The following is a 14,481-nucleotide window of genomic DNA, read 5'->3' on the forward strand; positions in this document are numbered from 1 at the left end:
GAATTTTTTTTTGTCTGGAGTACCCACTTTTTTAAAGCAAATGTACCAAGTCAATTGTTTTCACCGCCTCCAGTGAATAGAGCGGGCTGTGAACAAGAAGAAAACAGTGATGGGCACAGGAAATGGGCAACATTTTGAAAAATGAATCACGCCACCAAAATCACCACACTGGCGCCAACAGGGTAATTAAAAAAATGTGTTTTTTGAGATGGTATATTCTGAGATGGTACATTCCCTTTAAGGCCCCATCCATATGTGTTGGATTGTGTTGGATTGACACAAACTGGATTCTGTGCCAAAATATTGGTCAGACCAAAGGCAATCTACATCTCATGTATGTCGATAGGGTTTCTGCAATCTATTTACATACAATGGAAAAAAATTTAGCCAACAATTGGTGCCACCTCGGGAAAATATCTTAAACAAGTTGCAAAGAAGAGCTCAATGGCAGAGGGTCTAATCTTTTTCCATGGCACCACACACACCAAATTTGTGGCACATGTCAAAAATCTAAGGAGGATGAGTGCCAGTTTTCAGTCTGTCCCTAAGGAACAACTGATAAGTACCTTGAGCACACTTGGACTCTTCCAAACCTGAATGCTCTGCATTTGATTACCGGTAGCTGAAGAAGTTGGATTCAGCCCTAGAGCCATAGGCTGTATCCATGTTATCCAGGACTTCAACTTCTTCAGCCACTGGGAATCACATGCAAAGAGTTCAGTTTCGGAAGAATCCACGCGTTCTCGAGGTTCACTCATCTCTACTGAGATCAGGGGTAGGGAACCTTGGCTCTCCAGCTGTTGTAAAACTAAAACTCCCATCATGCCTGGACAGCCAAAGTTTAAGCTTTCGTCCCTCCAGCTGTTGCAAAACTACAATTCCCATCATGCCTGGGCAGCCTTCGGCTGTCCAGGCATGATGAGAGTTGTAGTTTTGCAACAGCTGGAGAGCCAAGGTTCCCTACCCCTGTTCTAGCTTATCTATACCTACTTTATAAATAAATATAAATTTCCTAATTAAAGTCACATTATAGTATATTATAGTATTAGTTCAACCAGACATCTCCCAGCCCTTAATAACATTCGGCATAAATAAAGTTTTGAAAAACTTCTTAGCACTTTGATAAATTTTGTCATTTTCACATATATATTTTTTTTTTTATAATCTTTCGGCTGTACTAGAACTCGGCGGCTCTCAGAAGATCTCACACAAGTGATGTCCACAGATAATCATCTCCGACCATCTGCTTCACGAAAACTGTCTTCCTATTTTCCCCAGGAGTAAGACAGGATTGGAAGTCGATTAAAGGCGAGGGAGAATCTGCTGTACGTTAACAATATTTCACTTGGATAAACCGACGGGTCCACTCCGCTTGGCAATGGGGTCTGTAGAGAGAATTAGGAAGAAGCTAGAGAAGAAGGCAATAAAGAGTCAGCGCACACCCATCTGGATATAAAAATAATGTTATTAACACAGGAGTGTTAATAAAGCTATTGACAAACCAAGCAATGATGTGTCAGAAGTTTTTTTTTTTAAAGTAACAGTGCCCATTTAAAGTGACTCTGTACCCACAATCTGCCCCCCCCCCCCATTTGGCAGGTGATGCAGTTATTGTCCTAAAAACAACTTTTAAACTTGCAGCTCTGCGTCAAGTTGGCGTGGCCTCCTCCCCATGCCCTAGGATTGAGACACCCCTCCTCCCCGCCCGCTTCACCATTAGAAATGTCCCTAGAACAATTTCTCCTATTCATCACCTCTGTGAACACTGCACATGTGCTGGATCGTTAAGGTACCTGTGCAGTGTTAGACAGGTGATGAATAGGAAAATTCCTGCCTGGGACATTCCTAATGGTGAGGAGGGCGGGGAGGAAGGACGGAGGGGTGGTGCAAGGTTAGGGCACAGACACTTTAGGCCACGCCAATTTGACACAGGGCTGAAGGGCTTAAAAGTTGTTTTTTAGGACAATAACTGCATCACCTATCCCCAACCCCCATCCCCCCCCCGGATCTCTAGATCAGCACTCTTATGAATGAAGCCACCAGTCGGCTTGTGACCCGCAGCTCCATTCATCCTTTATGGATTAGAGCACTCTGTTCTTTCCGGCAGCTCCGTAGAGAATGAATGGAGCTGCGGGTCACAAGCCGGCTGGTGACTCCATTCATAACAAGGGAGCCGGGGTGCCGATCTAGAGATCTATGGCAATCGCATCATTTTAAATCGGAAAACCTTTTTAAGTATATTCAGTCCTTTTAGAATCACTGTACCTGGCACTACCTGTCCAGCTGAACTCATTCTGCTGGTTGTGGGATTACTCAGGGTCTGGTTCAAACTAGTACTGCCTGTTTCAGGGTGGTCACTTCATAAGACAATGTTCAATAATTCCAATAAACCATATGAAAAGGAAGAGTGGCACTCACTGAGTTTAGTGTGCGGTTCTTCTTGTGCTTCCATACATTGGTGCATAGCAGCAGGGAAGGGAGAACATTGCACAGTACAAGCACAGGTACAATGCTTATACTGTGCAATGTTCGTCCTTCCCTGCTATGTACCAATGTATGGAAGCACATAGATAAAGAAGAACCGCACACTAAACTCAGTGAGTGCCACTCTTCCTTTTCTTATGGTTTATTGGACCTTTTAAGTATATATTATAGATAACAAGTTTGTATTTTTTTTAAATTTTTGATGGCTTCTTAAAAAAAAACTGAATTATTAATTTAAAACGTAACAGTCAGAAATGTCCATATGGAAGCACCATTGTGTCTAGATAGTCTTTAAGGGGGCCGTCAAGCTCTGCTGGTGGTTAGGTCCGCATTTATCACTGACGTTATATCTCAAAAGCTACTCTTGTTATTAAAATGATAGAAATCATGGTGGATCCCCAAAGAACTAGACTCTATAGCTGCTGTATGTCCTGCAGGAATTGGTGTATTCTTTCCAGTCTGACACAGTGCTCTCTGCTGCCACCTCTGTCCATGTCAGGAACTGTCCAGTGCAGGAGAGGTTTTCTATGGGGATATGCTTCTGCTCTGGACAGTTCCTGACACGGACAGAGGTGGCAGCAGAGACCACTGTGTCGGACTGGAATGAATACACTTGCAGGGCATATAGCAGCTGATAAGTACTGGAAGGCTTGAAATATATACAGTGGTGCCTTGAATTACGAGTATAATTCGTTCCAGGAGCGTGCTTGTAATCCAAATCCACTCTTATACCAAAGCAAATTTCCCCATATGAAATCTCTGATATGCAGACAATTGGTTCCACACCCCAAAAATAATGATTTTATATTTTAAATAACATTTAAAACAGATTAAACAAACAATGAGAAACAGCTAAATATGTGATATATAAGTTACTGTACAGTATAGCAATCAGCATGTGGAGTATAATGTTTATTAACTGCATAAACCTGATAACACATCAGCGGTTTGTAGATACAGGATGGAACTGCAGATCCCCATAATGCAGTAGCGTAGTACAACAGGCTAGAAGAGAGAAGCAGGGCCGCTGTCAGAGGTCTGTGTGGTCACATGACAGCAATGGGGAAAGGGGTGTGTTCAGCATGGACCAATCAGGACTGACAGAAATTGCAGGGAGACCTCCACAGTCCTGTCCCCTGATGTAAGCCCCAGCCTGAAGTGGATCTGCTATGATTTGGAAGGTGAGGGAGACTTCCTGGGTCAGAGTACAGGGCTGTAGACCGCACTATGCAGACTATGCCTCTCCCCAACTCGCCCTTCCACCCAGTAAAGGGAGCTCTTAAACCAAAGCAATGCTCTTATACCAAGTCACAATTTTGAAAAACTGTGAGCTCTTAAACCAAAACGCTCTTAAACCAAGTTACTCTTAAACGAAGGTACCACTGTATATTTTTTTTAAATAGAGGTCTCTGAAACAAGTTGATTTAAAACCAATTTTTGTCTCTTTAGTTAACTAATTCCTGCTTACATTGTAGACAGGAACAGGAAGTCTACTAGAATGTACATTGGATAGGAAGTAAATCAATGTAGACAGTTTGCATTAGAAGCTGCAGGAAAGCACAAAAAGAACACTTAAAGGGGGTAAAATAACTTTATTTACCAATATATGTTCATTTATTAGATGGTTAAATCTAAGTTTCATGGTTGCAGGGGCCCCTTTAACCCTTTCCCTTCCAGAGCGCTTAGAGAGAACACCTATGCAGCAGATAGCTGAGGGTTTGACACGTTTATCGGTTACCATAGATATTGTGGAGCCCACAAATTGCCCCGTTGATCCTATTTACTGCAACATTTACGAAGTGTCAGGTAACAGCTCTGAACGGAAGAGAAACAAACTGATTGAAGGGAGGACGGTGCGGAGGGAGCGAGATGGAGTGCGGCTATTTGAGCGCCGCGCAGACAGAGGTGAAAGGAGTCAAGATGAGAGACGATGAGATCATACATTAACATTTCAGCACTGGGAACGGAGAAATAAAAAAAAAGAAGAAATTTCTGGTAGATTAGTAAGGAATAAAGAGGAAGCTATGCTGCTAAATCCCAATCAATGCGTCTCTTATAGGAAGGTAATTAATAATAAGCCGAGGATCACAGAGGGAGCCATGAAATTCAAGGAAATTACAGCTAGTCTCTACAGTCATGCGGATTCTGGTCCACAAATCTACCAATTTATAACCATCGAACAAACATGAATGATGATAAGCTGTGCTTCCTGTTTGTAGATTAGGACTTGTCCTCTATGAGGCGTATATCTTACTAGAGAAAAGTGACATCATATCCACCTTCCAGCTGCGTTTCGAGCATTGCCTTCTCATAGTTCCCAACATTTGAAAAAATTTTTCAAGGGGCACTTTGACTTTGACAGTAAGGGGTGTGGCTTTTGTGAGTGTGGCCTATTGTGGGGGTGGTTTGCAGGGTGTGGCTGGTAATCATACAGAGCATTACAGAGCCCAATATAAAACTACTAGCATATTACAGACCCCAGTATCTATCCCTAGCATAATACAGGCCCCAGTATCAGGCCCCCAGAATATTATAGACCCCAGTATCAGGCCCCCAATATATTACAGACCCCAGTATCAGGCCCCCGACATATTTCACACCACAGTATCAGGCCCCCAGAATATTACAGACCCCAGTATCGGGCCACCAATATATTACAGACCCCAGTATCAGGCCCCCAACATATTACACACCACAGTATCAGGCCCCCAACATATTACACACCACAGTATCAGGCCCCCAACGTATTATAGATCCCAGTATCAGACCCCCGGCATATTACAGACCCCAGTATCAGGCCCCCCCAGCATATTACATACCCAGTATCAGACCCCCAACATATTACAGATCCCAGTATCAGACCCCCAGCATATTACAGACCCCATTATCAGGCCCCAGGATATTACGCACCCCAGTATTAGGCCCCCAGCATCTTACACACCCCAGTATCAGACCCCTAGCATAGTACAGACCCCAGTATCAAGCCCTCTGCATATTACAGACCCTAGTATCATGCCCCCAGCATATTACAGACCCCATTATCAGGCCCCTAGGATATTACGCACCCCAGTATCAAGCCTCCAGCATATTACAGACCTCATTATTAGCACCATCCTCACTTCTATACAAACTCCCCATCTGTATTGGTCCACACTATACTGGTGCCTATTTTGTTTATCAGGTTCTATGTATTTGGTGCTCCCATAAAGTATTGAGGCCCAATGCGGGCCCTCAAATAGTACTTAGGTCCCCACTGTGCCCTCCCATAGTAATAAGCTCCCCCATCTCTACCTCTTATAGTGAATAAACCCCCTCTGTGCCAGCATATAAAAGAGAGCACCCTACTGTGCCCCATTATGGTAGTTAGGTCCCTCTGCCCCCCCCTCTCCTCCAGCAGATAACCACCCTGTTAGGTATTCTTCCAGTATGTCGTTTTCTCCATGTAGGCAACCCCTTAGGGTAATTCCCCCTCCCCCCAATAGTTAGCTCCTCCTCCCCAGTAGGCATTCCCTGAATCCCCCTGGCACTTAGCTTCCATATGTAATGTAGTTGGGACTCCACTGTAGACATCCCCCTGTAAACCCCCCTCCCATCATGTTAGGCATCTTCTCTGTTAGTTAACCTTCCACACACACTACCTCTTGACTTGGGAGGGTGAAAGAACCCTCGACAGGGGACAAGTATGAGATTGCGGGTCTGATCTCCATGCCCCCCTGGATCTCTAGATCGGCGCTTCATCATCTGTATTATGAGAGCACCCTCTTGTGGCTGGAGGTAGATTACTGCCTGCAGCCACATAAGGTACTGTCAGATAGGGGAGCCTATGGTTCCTCCCTCTGTCTGCACTGCCGCGCCGCTCATACAGATACTGAGGCGTACAAAAAAAATAATAATTCACACTTGACATTTTCTGATCTAATTCTCCATTTTTGTGCAGTTGTATACACGAGTATCACCGCCCTGATGTTGTGGAACCGTCCTTGCCAATTTAATGTGTAAAAATATAAAAAAAAGTGTATGAATGACATCTCTCTAGTAATACCTATTCACATAATACATATAACAGGCCGAGTAATTCAGCTAAGAATAAATGCGGGATCATTGGTCTCGGGATTGTGAGCCTGACTGCAGTTTTTCCATTGTCAGTGATTAACAGTCTGCTTCACATGAAACCAATTAGAACACAAATATGCCAGCGCCATTCTCCTCACTCCTAATGCCTGGCTATTATTTCCATTATCTAACCGACTAAACAGCAGAGCGCTGCTAAGGACTGCCGCCGCCGCCGCTCTCACATTTCGCCACTTTGTTGCTTCCAGAATTATTTGCCGCAGTGACAACGCAGCCAGAGGATATAGACTAAATTCATGCCAAGTAAGGAGTTCTCAAGTTTACTGCGAAATCATAGTCAGTAATATAGAGATGGTGTAATGTATAGAGTCTATGGGGGAGATTTATCAAACATGGTGTAAAGTGAAACTGTCTCAGTTGCCCCTAGCAACCAATCAGATTCCACCTTTCATTTTCCAAAGAGTCTGTGAGGAATGAAAGGTGGAATCTGATTGGTTGCTAGGGGCAACTGAGCCTGTTACCTAATTGAGATGTCATATATAAAAGCAGCTTATGGCAATAAGAAGAGCGCTAACACTGGTGTCAATGCATTTTAGAAACGACTGTTGACTTTCTGGTAGGCATTGTGGTGAACTTGTGCTTAAACCCCTATATACCTTTTATAAGTTGTGCCCCAGCTAGTGGGTGGAGGCTAGTTGCTATGATATCTCCCATATAATCCACATATACAGAATAGTGCACCACTGAAAGCAGCAGCAGCATGTAGCACATTATAGAGCAGTACTGAGTAGTGTAAGTTGTAAATGAAGCCCTGAGCTGAGATATAACAATTTAAAAGGTTGGCAATGATAAATTGATATATAAAGAGGTTGTCAAAGAAAAAATGTACCTTTCCCCTATTCACAGGATAGGGGAAAAGTAGGAGATCACAGGGGGTCCAAACTCTTTATCCCCTGCCAATCTCCGTATCGGGCCCCAGCTTCTGTATTATGAATAGAGCCGCGGATACGGCACATGACCCACTGCTCTATTTATCCCTATGGAGCTGAGGGCGTATTCGGCTCTTTCCTTTTCTCCATAGTAATGAATAGAGCCACGGGTCATGTACCGCACACGTGACTATTCATAATACAGAAGCCAGGGCCAGATATGGAGATGGGCAGGGTGTACAGAGGTCGGACCCCCTGCAATCTCCTACTTTTCCCCTATACTGTGGATAGAGAAAATATTAGTTTTTCCTGGACAACCTATTTACTGTATATATCACTTTATCATTGACAACCTTTTTAATTGTTATATCTAAGTTCATTTTTTCTGGAATACCCCTTTAAGCATCCTGGTGGGGCTGCAGGAGACATGTCAGTAATGTATACTTGCCTGTCCCACTCTCCCGACACTGCTGCATCTCCGTTGCTGTTGTTGACGTCCCACTCCCTCTGGAAATGGCTGGTCAGCATAGATCCATTACTGTCTATGCGGACCGGCCATTTCTGCAGCGAGTTTTCACCGGAAACTGTATGTTTCAAAAACACTGACAGGAACACTGACTGACAAGTATACATTACTGACCCCCGCGAGATGCCCAATGATTAATTTATCCCGGACAACCCCTTTAATACAAGTTGTAGCTATGTCTATGTATGAGCCATATTATATATATCCTATATTCTATGTAAAGGAGCGCTGATCTGCTAGCACTTGCTTACCGAAGTCTATAACAAGGCTCGACAATCGTGACGCAATATATATTAGCCTGGTTGGTAGAGAAAATGGCATTTCTCTCCGATATGATATATAACAGTTTGTTATATAAGCAAACGCTGATCTGCTAGATCGGCACTCTGTTACCGAGCCTATTACAAGGCTCGACAGCCGTTGTATCACGATTGTCGAGCATTGTAATAGGCTCGGTAAGTGAGTGCTGATCTAGCAGATCAGCGCTCACTTACATAAGAAATTATTAGATATAAAATGTAAGAAACCTATATATCTTATCAGAGAAAAATGACATTTTCTCTACATACTACATACGTAGAGAAAATGGCATTTTTCTCTGATAAGATATATGTCAGTTTCTTACAGTTGATTGTACTATTTATGAAAATTTAAATCTATCTATATTTGTAGGGCAACCTAAGTGCCATAAGTAAACCGTTAGGAACATAAAACTATAAATAAGGTCGTATTCTGACCCATACTGCCAATAATGCATGTAGGCCAATGTGCCATGTGTACTATGGTATACAAACCAAAAAGAGCAAGGGCTGGTATAACTGGAAGGATATGGAATGGTGCGTGTACAAGATCTCTGGATTTATAGTCTTGCTGGAATGGGACAAGTAATTATTTCTTCCAGCTTTAGTAAAGCTCTTCAGAGCTGTCGGCGTTCTGATCTTTATGGCAGAAGGAAATTCGCATTTCTGTTGACATAACAAAGGACATAGACTGGAATGACAATAAAGGACATTCATGTATCACATGATTATAAATAGAAATGTGTCTGGAGAGGCAGCCGAAAGCGGCACAATTGCATTTGAAGAATGTGCTGTAGAAAATAAGTCATGAATAGAAGGCTATAATAATAATTATTCAAATGCCGCCATTTACAGAAAGGGGGGAAAAAACAATCTAGCATAATTATCTGTGTAAACGACATCAAATAATTTATACTGCTATCCGGCTGAGAGAATAACGTTCAGCCTAAGCTGCGTACATGTCTATAGATTCAATATATCTCCTATAAAGACAATGAAGTTAAAGGGGTACTCCAGTGAAAAAAAAATTAAATCAACTGGTGTTATAAAGTTATATATATTTGCAATTTACTTCTATTTAAAAATCTACAGTCTTCCAACACTTATCAGCTGCTGTATGTCCTGCAGGAAGTGATGTAGTCTTTCCAGTCTGACACAGTGCTCTCTGCTGCCACCTTCTGTTCGTGACAGGCATTGTCCAGAGCAGTAGCCAATACCCATGGAAAACCTCTCCTAATTTACCCTTATGATCATGGTTTGGGTCTTGGTATTCAAGGCACAGGAGATTGGTGCTTCTCTAATGTTGGTGGCACAGAGACAGGAAAATCATGGTGGTTCCCAACCACGCCAGGGAGAACAGTCAGCATGTATGGGTGTATGTGATCTGCAGGGACGGATTCATACCCAGATCGGTTCCCCAGTGAAAATTCCCCAGACCATAACGCTACCACCATCTTGTGTTCTTCCAGTAATGATTATGGGGTATTGGTTCTCTGCTGTTTCTCACCTGACACGCCAATGTCTATCTGTTCCATGAAGCAGAATACATGACTCATGGGAGAAGATGAAGTCTTTACCAATCAGTGGAGTGCTGACACAACTTGGTTAGGTGCAGGGACCATCAGTTTGCCTCGATGACCCTTAAGCCGTAGGGTTTGCTGAACTGTTGCTTTAGACATATATCCATATGAAGAAAGGATAGAAGACTAACATACTAAGTTTAGAATAGACAAGGATGGTCTATGTTGTGCTCCTTAACCTCCTTAAAGGGGTATTCCGCTCAAACATAATTTTTATATGTTGCTGCCCATGGTGAGACTATCAATTCCTTCCATACTTCTTATTATCTATTCAGTCTCCTTACCCCAGTTCTCAACTGCTGTTTTCTGATGAAGACACAAAAATCTGTGTGTGAGCTTTTCTATATGATTCCCCATCCTTCCTCCTCCCTTCTGAGAAGGCTGTAAACAAGTCCCTGGCAGGCCGTATCTGCAACTTTTTAACCTCTTTGCAATATTGGGAGGGTTAATTTGAAAACAAGTTGCTTATGAATTTACTGTTATCCTCCCGGCATCGTAAGACTGCTACAAAATTACAGATACAGCCTCTTGGAAGGGAGAAGGGAGAGACAGAGAGAAAAGCTCATACACAGATTTTTGTGTCTTTAGCAGAAAGCAGCAGCTCAGAACTGGGGGAAGGAGACTGAATAGATAATAACAAGTATGGAAGGAATTGTTAGTCTCTCCATGGGCAGCAAGATATAAAAATTTATGTTTCAGCAGAATACCCCTTTAATAGACAACATAGACAAAAATCTCCACTCAGTAATGACCCTATGATAAAGTAAATGTCTACTTTTCTGTACAGTATAGTTTGTTGGGCACTGGTCCAGGGAAACGATGGAATAAGTCAATGGGACAATTTACAGTGTTGCACAGTCTTTGGCTTCTTTGATCCTTGGCGGCATTCTCGTTTTCTTGTTGACAACATAGAAGTCTTCCATCATAGAAATGAGATCTCAATGCGCAGGGCTCGGTTTTAAAAATGGTCGCTTGCCATCCATTTCTATAAAAAGCCCAGAACACATGCATGCATAAGCAGGAGCTTTCATACATCTTCATGGGTAATTGGAGGAATAGATATCAGATGCAGAAGACAGGAAATCACAACTAGGGAAATGAGAACGAATCTCAGTCATTTCAGAACAACAGATGGTCACATTTTTCAATACAACCTCATGTAATGAGAGAAATGTACGGAGTTAATTAGGATGTGGATTGGTATCACCAGTTAATGTTACTTTTTACATTTGTCACAGCTCAGAAGTTCAGGGCCCCAGGACTCATCGCCGGAGATAAGAAAATACATTACAGCTCCTCTAATCTGACATCAATGAGACCTGAGAGGAACCAAGATATTCTGGATGATTGGACTGTCACAGAAGAGTCTATGAAGCGCAGATGTGAGGGTGGAGAACCCCGAGGAAAGCCCAATATACAGCTCAATATGTAGCCCAATATACAGCCCAATATACAGCCCAGTATACAGCCCAGTATACAGCCCAGTATACAGCCCAGTATACAGCCCAATATACAGCCCAATATACAGCCCAATATACAGCTCATTATACAGCGCATTATGCAGCCCATTATACAGCCAATTATACAGCCCAGTATAAAGCCCATTATACAGCCCATTATACAGCCCATTATGCAGCCAATTATACAGCCAATTATATAGCCCAGTATAAAGCCCATTATACAGCCCATTATACAGCGCATTATGCAGCCCAATATACAGCCCAATATACAGCCCATTATACAGCCCAATATACAGCCCAATATACAGCCCAGTATACAGACCAATATACAGCCCAATATACAGCCCATTATGCAGCCCATTATGCAGCCCATTATACAGCCAATTATACAGCCAATTATACAGCCCAGTATAAAGCCCAATATACAGCCAATTATACAGCGCATTGTGTAGCCCAATATACAGCCCATTATGCAGCCTAATATACAGCACATTATGCAGGCAATTATACAGCCAATTATACAGCCCAGTATAAAGCCCAATATACAGCCCAATATGCAGCCCAGTATAAAGCCCAATATACAGCCCAATATGCAGCCCAGTATAAAGCCCAATATACAGACCAATATACAGCCCAATATCAATCCATCCAGATACATTTTATAACACACTCAGATACGAAAGCTATAACATTATAACATTTCTTCTTATTCTACATTTCTTATTATCTAATTTTGCATAATTTTTTCTTTGATACATAGAGATTTATTTTTGTCATATTTATAGCAGTATGTTTAGATTTTTTTTATATAGAGGGAAAATGTAAGAACAAGGGTATATGTCTAGTTTTCTAGAGTACTTTATAAAATGTGTCTTTTGGAAGAGTATTAGAAAGTTTTAATGGAAGGAGGGAAGGAAGGAGAGAAGGAAGGAGGGAGGGAAAGAAGGAAGGAGGGAGGGAGGGAGAGAGAAGGAAGGAGGGAGAGAGAAGGAAGGAGGGAGGGAGGGAGGGAGGAAGGAAGGGAGGGAGGGAGGAAGGGAGAGAGGGAAGGGAGAGAGGGAAGGAAGGAGGGAGGGAGAGAGGGAAGGAAGGAAGGAGGGAGGGAGAGAGGGAGGAAGGGAGAGAGGGAAGGAAGGAGGGAGGGAGAGCGGGAAGGAAGGAAGGAAGGAAGGAGGGAGGGAGGAAGGGAGAGAGGGAAGGAAGGAGGGAGGGAGAGAGGGAAGGAGGGAGGGAGGGAGGGAGGGAGAGAGGGAAGGAAGGAGGGAGGGAGGGAGGAAGGGAGAGAGGGAAGGAATGAGGGAGGGAGAGAGGGAAGGAAGGGGGGAGCGAGGGAGAGAGGGAAGGAAGGGAAGGGAGGAAGGAAGGGATTTATTGAAAGAGGAAAGAAAGGAGAGAGAGGGAGGGAAGGAAGGGACGGAGGAAGGGAGGAAAGAAGTGAAGGAAGGAGGGAAGGAGAGAGAGAGGGTGGGAGGGAAGGAAAGGAGGGTAGGGAGGGAGGAAGGAAGGAAGGAAGGAAGGAAGGAAGGAAGGAAGGAAGAAAGGAAGAGTTTTAAAGAAGGGAAGGAAGCAGGAAATGAAGAAGGAGGGAAGGGAAGAACCATGGACAGAAAGCAGGAAGGATGGAATGATTGAAGGAGGAAAGGAAGGAAGGAGATGGAGGGAGAAAGAGAAGGAAGAAAGAAAGGTAAGAAAGAAAAAAAATATGAGAGGGAGAGATGAAGGAAGGAAGGAAGGGAGGGAGATACATGTTTCTGTTATATAGGAAGATACATATAGATAAAACCTATGGCCAATGTACTCCTCCTCATCCTCATATTGTCTTCTATCTGTTCTGGTGCAGAGAAGTTATGAACTTTATGCAGACGTTGCCTGTTCTGACGTTGGGATCCTCAGTGCTGTAGTTATAAGCACTTAGCATTCATGGCAGGTGCTGTATTACCCAGAAAGAATTGTCCTGTTGTGGAACACAGTTTACAGTAGACCTGTTGCTGGCTTGCTTAGCACCACCATTATAACTATGATTGTCCTTGAGAAAGAGAATCACCATAGCCATACTATCTACTAACCTATGACAGCAGAAAGCGTGTATATAGAAAATACAATGGGCTGCCCACTGGAGCCTGGCATTTGCTCCTTTCTACCTGGTTCCAGGCCCAGTATTCTTGCATTTATTCCAATGCATCATAGACCGGACAGGAGTGAGAATATTATTAAAGCTAATTCATTGCCTTCACATACTTTACTCAATCAGTTTTCAATCTATATATGTTCGTGATGTTACTTTTTTCCTTCGTCCCTAGCGTCATGGTGTCACCACAGGATGTTCTCCAACACTCGGGGAGTGAGAAATTAAAGTCATGATTATATAAATGTTGAGATATTTAAAGCTGATGCTTCCAAAAAGGTGTGAAATCTGAATAATGAATGCCTGATTACCGCCATTTATAAATGGCACTGACTGCAATGCGGCCGAGTAATTAGTGTAAGAAAGGTGATCAGCGCACAAAAAGGTACAGAGAACACAAGCACACTGCTAGACTACAGCAATAGAGAAGGTGGCACCCAGAGGAACTTTGAGGGGGAAACTACACTGTAGTGTCTCTACTTTAGGGCATCACCAAACTAGCTTATGGAGACTTATGGAACCGAGCAATGCCCCATGGGAAAAAAGTATGCAAAGTAGCTCTCTTTTGGAAGCAAAATTACTTGCTCTACAGCGCCACCTACTGTATCTTCCCTGCCCTTAAACAAACAAGCTGCTGCTGGTGAATCTCATTATTGTTTGACTATGGTCACATAGAGCAGGGATGGGGAACTTTCGTCCCTCCAGCTGTTGCAAAACTACAATTCCCATCATGCCTGGACAGCCTTCGGCTGTCCAGGCATGATGGGAATTGTAGTTTTGCAACAGCTGGAGGGACGAAGGTTCTCCATCCCTAACAAAGAGTCTTCTGATGCCCCAAACCGGAGCACAATGTGAAAGTAAAAAGAAATCCAAGGGTATGTTCTGAAATTCTAAAGGTTTCAAAAAGATTCCAAAAACGTGCTGTTTGACCATAGCCATGGCTTTAATAAAACACACAATGAAGTCTCTGTTCATTTATAGATTGGACAAATGTGGTGTCCCACCAC

The 14,481-nt window shown here is 43.1% G+C and overlaps 1 long non-coding RNA gene across 1 annotated transcript; it reads left to right on the top strand.

The window, feature by feature from the left end:
- Positions 1-7,112: 7,112 nt before the first annotated feature.
- Positions 7,113-13,582, top strand: LOC138784847 (uncharacterized). The gene is made up of 3 exons (XR_011361963.1): positions 7,113-7,171; positions 11,128-11,271; positions 13,190-13,582. It is a non-coding gene; the product is annotated as an uncharacterized lncRNA (long non-coding RNA).
- The last annotated feature ends 899 nt before the right edge of the window (positions 13,583-14,481 follow it).

This window comes from Dendropsophus ebraccatus, chromosome 2 (assembly GCF_027789765.1).
Source record: "Dendropsophus ebraccatus isolate aDenEbr1 chromosome 2, aDenEbr1.pat, whole genome shotgun sequence".
Taxonomy (NCBI): Eukaryota; Metazoa; Chordata; class Amphibia; order Anura; family Hylidae; genus Dendropsophus; species Dendropsophus ebraccatus.